The sequence below is a fragment of the Lycorma delicatula genome, chromosome 2 (assembly GCF_047948215.1).
Source record: "Lycorma delicatula isolate Av1 chromosome 2, ASM4794821v1, whole genome shotgun sequence".
Classification (NCBI taxonomy): domain Eukaryota; kingdom Metazoa; phylum Arthropoda; class Insecta; order Hemiptera; family Fulgoridae; genus Lycorma; species Lycorma delicatula.
Genome location: NC_134456.1, coordinates 42854761 through 42869060, shown reverse-complemented (window position 1 = coordinate 42869060; position 14300 = coordinate 42854761). Strand labels below are relative to the sequence as shown.

At 31.6% G+C, this 14300-nt stretch overlaps 1 protein-coding gene across 1 annotated transcript in view; it reads right to left on the bottom strand.

Annotated features, from left to right (window-relative positions):
* Nucleotides 1–14300, bottom strand: part of ome (dipeptidyl peptidase 4 omega) — a 392854-nt gene that overhangs the window by 294008 nt on the left and 84546 nt on the right. The gene's annotated exons all lie outside the window — the stretch shown is intronic.

The following is a 14300-nucleotide window of genomic DNA, read 5'->3' as shown; positions in this document are numbered from 1 at the left end:
ATAGTAATTTGGGATCATTTTTTTCAAAATTTTGCAAGCATAACCCAGCTTTTTATTAATATTAGTACACGCATGCATGCTTCTTATCATTTTTTGCCCCATCAAAATTTTTTATCAAAATTTGCCCCAAATTTCCCTTTCCCAAAAATCGAAAAAGTTCTCTTTATTTATTAGGCATAGTATTAGTGCAAGTTTACCAAGAAATACATTTTCGGTAATATTGGGAGTGGAGGAGCTGATCAAAGTTTAAAAATAACAATTTTTTACATTTTTTATATAAAACAATTTTTAAAAAAATGAAATATCCTAACCTGTTTATAGTATCATTGCTAAGATTATTTTTTGTAATTATTACATATATATATATATATATGTATATATATATATATATATATATATATATATGTATATATATATATATATAAATGTTAAGTTCGTTTGTGTACGGCTTCAAAAACCAAAAATGTTCTGCACCGATTGAGCTCAAATCTTAGCACGATATATATAACCCGCATCAAAGATTGTTTTCATCTATTTTTAATAAATCTATCTATCTATTATTAATTTGTACATTTTTAATTTGAAAATGTAAACAAAGGAAAACCAATCAGATCAATGCAAGATGGCCGCTGTCAAACACAACGACCAATCACAAAGGGCCCGTATGACCGTTGCCAATGTAAACAAAATCACAACTAATTAAGTAACAAATTTCTTTGAATTATATTTAACAGCTAAAAAATCTGTACTTTATAAAAAAAAAAAAAAAAAAAAAAAAAAAAAAAAAAAAAAAAAAAAAAAAAAAAGAAAAGCCACCAGGAAGGATGACTTACAGTAAATAAATTCTTACAGCCCAGATAGACTTAAGACTATGCAAACAAAAAAAGTCGAAATAACCAAATACACAGAAAATATATCCCTACATAATGACCAAAAAATCCTTTGTTAGTTAATTTTTTTACATATATATGACCAAACAATCGTTTTTTGGTCATTAGGCGTTCTTTGCTATGTAAAAGCAAAGAACAAAATTCACAAATAGTAACACTGAAACCACACAACTAAGTTTTCGTTTTTTTGGTTTTTTCTAACCTCCGAAACCACCATTGCTTCAGATGATGATATGAATGATTTATAGCGTATGAAAATGCCATGCCGGGATTCCAACTCGGAACCATCGGATTAAAGTCCGAGACGTTCCACTCGCACCACGGAGGCCGGCAAACATATTCGTTAGGAGCCGAATAAAAACACAACTTACCAATATGGCGTTGTGTGTCAAACCAATTTTATACGGACTATAATTACTTTTAATACGCGAAACCCTTTGCAATGATTGAACATTAACTTAAACCAAAAATCAGAAAAATTCTAAACCAGTAAAAGATAAAAAAAATAAAATTCTATATATGGTAAATATGGGATAAATTATTATAAAGCGCAGTTGTTAAATATATCTGAAATGGCAATAATTTAAGCTATTTGAACTAGAATATGAAAAAAAGTAAAATAAAAAATTTTAAATTTACTTCTAAATATGGAGTTAAAGACAAATATTTTCTCTGTTAATGGCTCATTTAAAGGGAAATAATAAAACATTTCAAACCGATATGATGAAAAAATATATATTTTTTTTTTAAATGTAAAGAATCCTATTTTTAAGAGAATCTACTGATTGTCCCAAACAAAAGATTTGAGCCAAACGTAAAGGACTGATTTAGAACATTAAAATAAGTGCATAAGGAGAATTCCCTACCTCTTTTTCATTTTCCTTTCTTCGTCTATTCGGTAGACAAAAGAGAAATTCAAGAAAATGAATATCAGATTGAAATATTTTAATAGTATTCGATATACTAGTACATGCACACAACAACATTTTCTACAAAATAAATATAAATAAATTAACAAATAATGTAATCCACCTTATCAGCACGTTGATATGTACTCTAGATTTTTCGGCCTACCCGGAAGCCACCATCAGGAGTATAAAATTAATATATTTACAGTCAAAAGTTTAAAAATCATAGTTAAAAATTTTAAAAACCAGTCATGACTGTCCCGGTTCTACTAGTACACTAAAACTACTGAGTATACTAGTAGAACCAGGACAGATACTCTTAAAACACTGTTTTTTAAAAACTTTTGACTTTAAATATATTAATCTTAACTCCTGATTACAGCTTCCGGGTAGGCCGGAAGATCTATAGTATATATCAACGTGCTGGTAAGATGGATTACATTAATTGTTAATTCATTCATTTGAAGATTCTAAAATTGCGTTTTTTTAATCATTAATAGCAATGTAAATATTAATGTTACCTAATTGTGTTTTAGTAGGTAAAAAAGTAAGCCTTTTATTGTAAACAAAATGACAGCTCAATTGTTCAAATCAATTAATTGATAAGCAGCCAAGATATGATAGTAATTGTTAAAGTGGATCGCAAATATACAACAACTTGACAATTTTTTACTTGTTATATTACTACTAATAATATAAATTACGAGTACTATTAATTATTTTCGCGATCCACAATAAAAATTTCAGCCATATCTCAAATGTTTATTGTAATGTTTCAAATTTGTCCGTTAAATTTGTCCAATATCTCCCGAGAAACGCAGAATATCCTTAATTTAATCACAAGATAAAAAATTAAAAAGAGTAAAATACATAAACGTTGCTTTTTAGCAATATTTGAGATCGAAGTTAGGTATAATTATACAACAGACCAAGCAAATTTACTACAACCAGCGGAATATTTTGCTACCTTTAATTTTACTAATTGGTTATTACAATGAGTGAAAATGAGGAAAGTCTCAGTGAATTTAAAATTAATGCACCGCAATAAAATAAAATTATAGTTGTTATAAGTTATATAATTACAATATAAAAATGTGTTTCAGATTATAATTTTCATTTTATATTTAGAATATTTTTTATTTTTCAGTTTTGCAAGGATTCTTATTCATATTTCATTCTTTTAGAGTTAAATCAATTAAAGTATTTTTAAATAATTGGAATTACAGAAATTATGTATATATATTATTTCTTCTTCTACCCCAGGCCGGATCCTGCAGTTAAGTATTACACAGCCCAGGGGAGTGTCCTTTACTCTAACAGGCTCCACGTCTCGGCCCGCCGGTCGGAACTCACTTATGCGCCCGCCTCAAACCCCCAGAGTAGGATCCACAAGGCCCGGCTATGCCGTCCCTGGGTTCCCACTCCGGGAGCCGAGACTCAGTCTTTATGTCAATGCCTCTAATGGGGACACTTCGAGTGGGGTATCCCCGCCGGGACTCGGTCTTTTTCGCTCGGTGGTGCAAAGGCTCCGTGCTTAATCGCTACCGCCTACTCGTGCAAGCACGTGCGAACGGCAGCTCCGCAAAGGGCTGTCCCTCATCCCCGAGCTCTCCGATCCTTCTCCTGAAGAAGCCTACAATGGTATCAAAACTCTTGGTGCTCCGCAACATGGTGGCAATGATGTTCTCTACGCTGAGCGGTCCGGTAATCGCCGAGCAAGCTAGACGGTAATCATCCCACTACGGGCACCAGAACACCACGCGTTCTGGGGTATCCGGGTCGTCGCAGTAAGGCAGCAGGGGTCATCTGCTCTCCTCCTACCACACAGGTAGGCGTGGAAAATCCCATGGCCGGTCAGGAATTATGTGAGCCAGTAGGTCAGCTCACCAAACCTCGACTGGCCCATGGCTTTATATCCGCGATAAGACGGTGCGTCCCCCTGCCCTTGGTGGACGCATCTCACATTGCTTGCCAATCTCGGAACAGGGCCACATTAAGTCCCGCTTGGAAACTCCCCGGTGGCCTAAAACTCGAGCCTCTGTCAGCTGCTGAAGAGCTGGCTGTCCCGTGATCACCAGCACCGCCTCTATCGACCCCGAGGCGTACGCTGATGAGAAATTATATTAAAACAAATTAAAATGAACGAATTTAATAAGATAATTATTTCTTCCTATTATATTTAAAAAAAATCATGATTACATATTTTATTAGATGCACATATCGTATTCATACATTATATACAAAGTGTATCATAACGTTTTCCTGGGAATTTCATAACCTATTCGTCTCGTGAAAATAATGGAAAAAGTTCATATAAACATATGTCCTAAAATACTTTGTTTGCGAGTTACGGTTAGTACGGTTACGGTTAGATTTCGCTCGGATTTCACCTACCCCGGTGAAATGAAATCTTACTGAAATTTTTAAGACTTAGTTAAGAGGGTAGCATTAGTGATTTCCTATGGTGTTCCTGAAATATCGAATAAAATAGGTGTCAGAACCGTACCTGGAGTAGGTTTTGAGAAATATGGGATGAAAACCAATAAACTGGGGTAAAAACCCGTATTTTTATGGTTGACATACAATAACTTTGTTAAATGGGAAATAAACACATAAAAATATAAAAGCAAAACTTCTAGAAAATTTTATTCTAAACAAAATGATGAAAAATAAGTTGAATAAAACAAAGAAAAGATAGAGAAATTCGAATTTAATTTAGAAACTGTACACTAGACCAAAGTGCATTATACGTTATCAGTTTATAATAAATGTCAAAAACGAGCTCGCCATTTTCAACAAATTTCTTGGTACGCTTCTTTACTACTTTTGTTGCTCGTTTTAATTCTTCAAGGCTGTTTTTAAGTTGCTCAGCCGTATCCACAAAATGAAAATTAATCCCTCACGAGAATGTGTTTTTGTTTTGTATACAATAGTTTTCATCCATCTCCATATCCAAAAATCTAAAGGGCTTAGATCAAGCGATCTTGGTGGCTAGGAATGTAAACCTCCACGCCCGATCCATTTTTCAGCAAAATTATGACTTTAAGCGAGTGGAAACGGCAAAGAGAATTGAGGAGGCGCGTGATCGTGCTGGAAGTAAACTATGCGTCTCAGCGCTAAAAGAACATCTTCAAGAAGCTGCTGCAATTCTTTCTGAAGAAAGTACAAGTAGAACTTAGCATTCAAGCGACCAAGTAATATGAACGGTACAAACAGCTGATTGTGAAGAAGGCCTTACCATACATTGACTAAATCGGTATTGAAAATTGCTTTCCACCGTTTCATGAGGATTTACTTCTGCTCATGTGTGATCATTGCGTAAGTTGCTGATACCACTTCTTCTAATTTCAGTACGACCTCATTTCACCGGGTTAGCTTTTATCCAAACAGAATCTTTCAGTATTCGTAACTCGCAAACGAAGTACTTTAGAACATATATTTGTTTATATGAACTTTTCCACTATTTTCACAAGTAGAATAAGTTATAAAAAGTTCCGTAAGAACTTCGTTCTGTACATATATTAAAAAAAAAAAACAAAGAATTAATAAAAATAAAATATTAAAATCAATTCCCTTAATACCCAAAATACCGTATCAAATTTCATAAATGTTGATTAAACTATTCCTCAGTTAATAAAGACAACATAAACACAAATATAGATCAGAAAACATGTAGAATTTTTTTAACATAGATTTTAATAACATTTTTAAGTTCTCCCAGAAATTCAAAACGCAAGAAATAAGAAATTACGAGGAGTCAGTTTTCATGGAAATAATCCTCTCCCTTGGTATACTGTCCACTGTTACAGCTGAGATAATAAAAATATTATCAAAAACATTATTTGAATTGATACTATTAAAAAAAAACCTATAAAACAATCCTACCAAAAAAATTATTTTTATACATTTTCTATCTTTTACTTTTTAAGCCATCAACTTGAAATAATTTTTTCTAAGCGAAACATTGTCAGGGTGGGATTATTTGTATCCTTTAAACATAGAAGGTGAGTTAAATATTTAAAAAAAAAAACATTATCTGTTCAAGCAGTCTAGAATTTTTGTATCGTTTTAGATGTTGATAATTGCGTAAACATGTACCATCTAAAAATAAAATTTAACATATGTAACTATCTTTCTAAGATTTTAATCAAATAAAGATTTTTTCATAAGAAAACCTGTAAATTTTTATTCACTTACCCATTAATAATTGTTAACTTTATCGTTGGGAAAGGGTTAAAATTTAAATTAGATTAACTTTTTTACAATGATTATTGTAGAAATGATAATTGTGTATAATAAAGAAACATTCCAGACACTTTCCGTGAATTGAACCCACAGCTAAGAAATGATTGGCTGGGAGTTTTAACATTCAAAAATTTTATTAGATCTATGGACTAAACAGTGATAATAAGAAAATTATAAACCCACTAAAATAAAGTAGAATTTACAAAATCAGTTCAAATGCAATTGAAAATGATGAATGAGTGAAAATGGAAAAACAAGCCGGATAGATGTTTACTTATTTATTATTTTCATTTGTGACTTACTAGTTTAAAATTGTTATTTATGTGTTAAAAATAAATAAATCAGTACCGATTATTTAGCAGAAAATAACAATTTTATGCTAAAAAATAGAAAACATCTTTTAATCTGATCACTTCATCTGCACAGTTGTTGGGATATGATATGCGAGACGGCTGAGTTTCACAAAAAATAATTTAATAAAAAAGTTTTTTCATAACCCGTATCTTCTTTCCTCTTATCGATTTTCATATCTGATACAATAATTGGAATGTTAAATAAAATCTAAAAAACAAAATCTTATTACTCACACTTAAGTCAATTATTGAATATAATTTAAATCTATCCGAAATTTTAGTCATCGATAAATATGTTTTTTTCATAGTTCTGATATGAAAATACTGCTTGAAAACATATTTCCTTATAAAAATCAATGAATAAAAATTTTATCTTGATAAAAACTTTTTATTTAATTTTGATCTTATAAAATTTAACTCATTTCCCATTACCTAAATGACTTTAAGCTTTATGTACAAGTTCATATCTGATGATAGTATGATAATTTATCACAAATGACATCAATATATTGATAATACTGGTCTGCAAAAGTTACGTTATATAAATAATATTGGCTTATTCTAATGCATTTTTAGATAATGAATCCATTATTCTAATGCATTTTTAGATAATGAATCCAAATATGAACTCTAAACTTTCGCTAAGGATTTCCTGTTTTTGTAATTGTTGTAATGTTTTTGTAATTGTAGTAAAAAATGAAAATTATTAAAACGATTTATTATCTTTTTTAAGATTAAATACTTGTAAAGAATTGTCATGAGTCAAAGTTTAATAACGAAATAAAAATTGTCTGAAGATATTTTTAAATAAACAGTACTTATAAATGGTTTAGAGTGAAATAACTGGAGAAATGACCAATTTGACTAATATAGATTTCATCACATAGTGGGATTGATAATACTAGTTGACAAAGCGAAGTGCATGTTCGGAGAGTTTACGAAGTTTCTTTTTCCTGTTTAGCCTCCAGGAATTATCGTTCAGGTATTACTTCAGAGGATGAATGATGATGATGTGTATGAGTGTAGTCTTGTACAGTCTCAGTTCGATTGTTCCTGAGATGTGTGGTTAATTGAAACCCAACCACCAAAGAACACCGGTATCGACGATCTAGTATTCAAATCCGTAGAAAAACTAACTGCTTTTACTAGGACTTAAACGCTATTGAAGTCCTAGTAAAGTCAGTTATTTTTAGATGGATTTGAATACTAGAACGTGGATACCGGTGTTACCACACAACTCAGGAACGGTCGAACTGAGACTGTACAAGACTAAACTTCTTTTAAACTCATACGAAGTGTGATAAAAAAATACGGTGAATGAATTTTTATAGCGGCAACTGCCGACGCTACATCCATATGCTGTAATTTGTCCAATAGCGTGATCAACTGAGACAGGCAGGGACAAGTTGTAACACGTTCGAACTTGCCAGTCAGCTGCCAGAGCCGCTAGAGTGAGGTTGTGTTTATCGTGTCTGTCGCGCAACATGGATTTTGAACAACGCATTAACATTAAGTTTTCTTTTAAGTTGCAAAAGAGTGCCAAAGAAGCTCACGAAATGTTAATGATAGATAATGTGGTAACTTTGAAGACTGTGTACAAGTGGTATGACCGATTTAAAAACGGAAATGACTCTGTTGAAGACGAGCAGCGTGCGGAACGTCCAGTAACCGTAAAAACAGTTGAAAATGTGCAAAAAGTGGAAACAATGGTTCGTTCAAACAGGCGAATGACTATTCGAGAGCTATCTGAAGACCTTAACATCTCGTACGGATCCGTTCAAAACATTTTAACTTTTAACGACGTACGAAGAAAGCGACCAGAAAAATGGACCAATGGCTTCCTTCTTCACCACGACAACGCGCCGTGTCACACCTCGCTTCTCATTCGCGAGTTTTTGACCGAAAAAAGTGTTCCTGTCTGTCCACATCCGCCATACTCACCGGATTTAGCACCATGTGACTTTTGGCTCTTCCCAAAAATTAAAACTGTGCTTTAATTTGACACCATTGCTGACATTGAGAGGGCCACGACCGAGCAGCTGAAAGCCCTTCCGAAAGACGCCTTCCAGAAATGACTCCAGTCATGGAGTCAACGTTGGGATAAGTGCATTGCTAGCCAAAGAACAGTACTTTGAAGGAGATTAAATCGAATTCTATGTAACCTTATTACTTTTTTTAATAAAAAATTATTCACCGTAGTTTTTGATCACACCCATTTTTTGATCGTACTTATCATCCTCATTCATCCTCTGAAGTATTATCTAAACGGTAATTACCGGAAGCTAAACAGGAAAAAGAAAAAGAAAAGACTTAAACGCTGGAACAGAAAGTTTACGAAATAGTGCTGTCTACAGTCACGTTCCAGTGGTACTAGTAAAATAATTGCGACTTCTGCCATGAGATTAGATTGCTGTTTTAAACATTATTGTCTGTGTGTATGAACGCATATCATGATGGTACATAACATTATATTATTTATTAGGTTTTATTTACTTTAATTTCATATTGATGAATTAATTGATGTCATTTTAAATTCAGTTTTTAATAATAAAACATCAGTTTTTCTTCTGCTTAATTACGGCTATTTTTATATTAATAATGAATTTTATCTTTTGTCCTGTTATTTTGTAATATGAGCAATTGTTTTCTTAAAATACCAGGATGATGAAAATATATCGAACTTTCTTTTCGTTTTCGTGTTAAGCCTCCGGGAATTACCGTTCACGTATTACTTCAGAGGATGATAAGTATGAGTAATGAAGTGTAATCTTATACAGTCTCAGTTCGACCATTCCTGAGATGTGTGATTAATTCAAACCTAGCCACCAAAGAACACCGGTATCCACGATCTAGTATTCAAATCCGTATAAAAGTAACTGCCTTTAATAGGACTTGAACGCTGGAACTCTCGACTTTCAAATCAGTTGATTTGGGAAGACGCGTTCAGCAGTAGACCAAACCGGTGAGTGAAACAATATCAAATTAAAAAAGTATATTCAAGTAAATAAAGTATAAATTTCTTACATCAATTGTTTTAGTTTAAGTAATATGATATAACAAACAGAGACGCGTGAGTCATAGAATTATGGGTTTAATGTTTAAAATAGGAGTGTAATTATAAGCAATACGTAATTTTTAGACGTGTTATTACTAATAAAAACAAATAAAATTCAGTAACCTACTTTAAATGGACAACATTCTTGTTTAGAACGGATTGACATGCACGTCATTTTGTTCAGTAGGACTAGGACTGTACTGTTGTGTTATTTCTCCATCTCCCGGTCTACAACCAAACAAAACAAGTATTGCGCACCTCCACGAATATGAATTTCGCTTTGTTGAAAGTAACAGTTTACTATATAACTCATTCTTTCGGAAAACATAAACTTATCAGTGTAATACTATTTAATATCCTTCATTAATGACATCATAATTGATATAGTCATTTCAATCACTATTTCCCAGATAATTGGTTCATTTTGACTTTTATTGGAATATTATCGAGAGTTTGTTATTTTCTTTTATTCCTACCTTATCAATTCATTTTGTTGTGCTTCATACATATTGTTTTTGTGTATTGTTAGTAATCTATATAAAAATGTCTCGTAAGGTATCGCAACCAAACTCAATAAGTCTGTTGTATATTCTAGTCTCCCTTTAATCATAAGCCGTATGCCGCACACTGTAGTTATCTGTTCCAGTTCCGCCAGAAACAATGGAGTTTATAAGAAAATGTTTTCGATAAAGAACGGTAAGGTGAAGAAATGAGCATCCAGATACTTGAACCTTGACCCACCGGGTTGGTCTAGTGGTTAACGCGTCTTCCCAAATCAGCTGATTTGGAAGTCGAAAGTTACAGCGTTCAAGTCCTAGTAAAGCCAGATATTTTTACATGGATTTGAATACTATATCGTGGATACCGGTGTTCTTTGGTGGTTGGGTTGTTCAATTAACCACACATCTCAGGAATGGTCGAACTGAGAATGTACAAGACTAACACTTCATTTACACTCATACATACCATCCTCATTCATCCTCTGAAGAATTATCTAAACGGTAGTTACCGGAGGCTAAACAGGAAAAAGAAGAAGAAGATACTTTGAACCTTGCCCACCGGGTTGGTCTAGTGGTGAACGCGTGTGCCCAAATCAGCTGATTTTGGAAGTCGAGAGTTCCAGCGTTCAAGTCCTACTAAAGGGAGTTACTTTTATAGAGATTTGAATAATAGATCGTGGATACCGATGTTCTTTGGTGGTAGGGTTTTCAATTAACCACACATCTACCTAAAATCTGATGTGGATTCCATATGACTTCCTTTTACGCCTAATACATTACATATATACATACATTTTTCTTAAATGAAAAGTACATAAAATTTTATTTCATTAATAACTGATATTTTTTCATATTATTTTTTTTTAATGTTACTGAATTATTATTTATCGTAAAAGTTTTTTTACGATCAGAGATTAATAATTAATAACAAATCAATATATTTAAATTTAAAAAAGTTAAAAAAAAACAGATGAAATATGATTCGAATCGATGTGCTTTCCCCTTGTAAAATCGAAATACTTCATTAATTAAAATTTCATGTGGCAATAACTCTGGAATCAATGAAAATAAGTACCACTTATATCGTTGAAAATCTCTCAATGAGGGGGTTATTATTGCAATTAAGAAAAAGTCCAAAATCCTAATTTTTTGGAGTTTGGGCTTTTTTGGACACTTTTGGTTCAGTCAATTGCAATCAAAGGGAAGGTGCACAACTAGTTATGACAGTCCTAAATCCAAAATTTCAACATCCTACGGCTAATCGGTTTTTAGTTATGCGAGTTACATATGAACATACGTACGTACTTACAGACGTCACGCCAAAACTAGTCAAAATGGATTCAGGAATGGTCAAAATGGATATTTCTGTTGAAATCTAAAAACCGAAATTTTATGCTACAAGGAAGTAAAAATCTACAACAAATCTATAATATTCTGTCAACTGTCGTGATCATATTAAAGTGTATATATAATTTTTTAGCATAAAATTGATTTTTATGCTAAAACAACCAGAACTGATTTATTTTTGTAAATCCACAAATAAAAATTTTAACCTACAAGTCACAAATCAAAATAATAAGCATGTAAAGCATTAAACATTATTTGTTGATATAAATCGACATTAATTTGATGATTAATTTGTTTTGTGCTATTTGAATAAAAGATTTAAAAAAATATATATATAAGTGTCGATGACAGTCTGTAAAAATATTTTCCTTTCTTTAGATAATGAATCTTAGTATCTAAAAATCTGCTAGCAAATAAATTTTTTATCTCGGTGAATAAATCGATGTATTTTTCAATAGTGCTAACATAATACTTTTATAGAAGATTAGAACATATATTAAGTTATTCTTACGTGCATCAACTCGTTAAAAAGTTTTCAACAGAATTACCTATTTCACAATAATTGCGCAATCTTACACGAGAGAAGCACAAGATTTCATCCACTTCACGGATAGTAATGTAATACGTTACCATAAGTTATATTAGTATGTAATAATATATCTTCATATCGTGTAGACCCGTTTAAGTTTCCGCCCTCAACTCCTTCGAATTTCCATTTACCTGTAAAGTATCAGATATATATTACTTCACGTGTATAGACTTATTAGATAGTTTATATAAATATTATTAATGTAAATGAACATAAGAAAGAATTTAATGACTGAAAAAGAAATTTAAAAGTATTGCAAATTTAAAAAAAAATAATATTTTTGTTACTTTTCATTAGCTGGTATTTCTGGCCTTGTAAAAATAATTTTTTACGAATGTTGAAATGTAATAAAGGTTTATAAAAATTATTACTAGAGTGAAATAAAAAAATAATAATAAAGAAGCTAAACTGATAGAAAAATATACAATTTATGATATTCTCCTCAGATATCTTTAGCATGTAGAAGTTTTAAAATTTAATTAAAATCTACTAAAATTAAAAAAATTAATGGGACAGAAAAATTTTAGCTTGCAAAAATCTTAGTTATGATATAATTTAAACCTCAAAGAGGTCATCAGTAATTTTATGGAGAGTCCTAATTTCTAATGTAACTACAAAATAGATCAAATTGTGACTAGTAACCGACTGAATTACGTATGAGCACATTAATTTCATAAAGTTTTATCAACATTTTGCAATACTGTGGTAGACAAATCATACCTATTAATTCAAGAAGTATATATATATATCATTATTGAATTATAAGGTTACCAATCACATAACAAACAAACGTAAATAAATAAATAAATAACCTTCACAATGTTTCATTCATTAATCTAAGATTATTTAAATTATGACATATACAAACGTATTATATTTCATCAGATATTCAACGAACTAGGTCAAATGAAGGTTGAGTTCAATGGGTGGCTAAGGAAATGTAGTGTCTGTGCGTGTGTTTTATCCTTAGGATAACATACACAAAAGCCTAGGAAACGATAATGTAATTTTTAAATGTCAGACAATCCTTAAAATAAGATTTTAACCGTTAAGAATTTAACGGAAATTTTTAACTCAAAAAATTTAAACGGAAAGTGTAGAGTCGTGACATATCATTTAAAATAATATTATGAAATCAAACTTTTGACGTAAAAAACGCTGAGCTTCGGCAATACTTAACATTAACAGCCTGCATATATATATAAAACTAAAAAAATTATATAGCGAAAGGCGCGGTAAAAGCTGTTCAGGAAAACAAAAATTGAAATTTATAAAACAGATAACTGAGGATGGAAGCTGTAGTAATTATGTTAGTACATATAGTTTACCACAAATCAAAACGGGATGAAAAAAGCATCAAAGCAGACAATTGACTAATGACTAAAATAAATAAGTACTATGTTTTATTACGAATTTATTAAAATTTTCACTTTTTTTACCTAAATGCAGAATGACATTACCCCCCTTATCTGATTATACTCCTGTGCATATACGCGCGCGCGCGCGCGCGTACATGCACACACACCCACAACACACACATACACATACACACACACACACACACACACACACACATACACACACACACACACACACACACACACACACAAAGAAAGTTCGTGCAAATGTAGGTTCGGAAACGTTTCGCTAGCGAGTTCCGAGTATTAAAAGGCGCAGAGCCTTCGCTAACATTAAACCAGACTGTAATTCTTGAGATCCACACTAAGGGGTAAATTTAGTGATTTTAGATAAAATCAATCTGAAAAAATGAATACATTTTTAGTAATTTTTAGAAATCTGGGAGTAAAAAACAAAAAATTCGGAATCGTAAAACAGGTTATTTTATGTTTGGCGCTAAATAAATATGTAAAATGGGTAATAAATAAATAAGTATAGTTTTAAATAAAACGTCTGGAGAATCTCATGCAGAATAAAGTGGCATGAATAAAGTACACAGAAACTAAATACAAACTTATGAAATTAGTAGTTTATTAAAAATAAAACATCAAAATGTGACAGATCTTAACTATTGATATAAAACGAAACAAAATTTTTCTATATATTTATATATATATGCGCGTTGGCTGATTCGTCAACATCCAGCAAAAACTACTGAAAATAGATTGATGAAAATTTGTATTCTTACAGGTGGAAGTGCACCGTAAAAAAGGATTTCTCGAAATTCCGAATATAAAGGAATCAACCACATTTACTACTTTTTTAATTTCTCGGTAACAAATGAAGATATCAACTTGATTTTTGGTGTGCGTAATCTTCACGTGAATATGTAAATACCAATTTCTAGATTTTTCGAAATCCGATGTTGAAAGGGAGTGAATAAAGGTAAAAAACGTTGATCAATGATTGAAAATTTTCTCCATTTCCTACCACACTAAACGAAATATTCACTAGA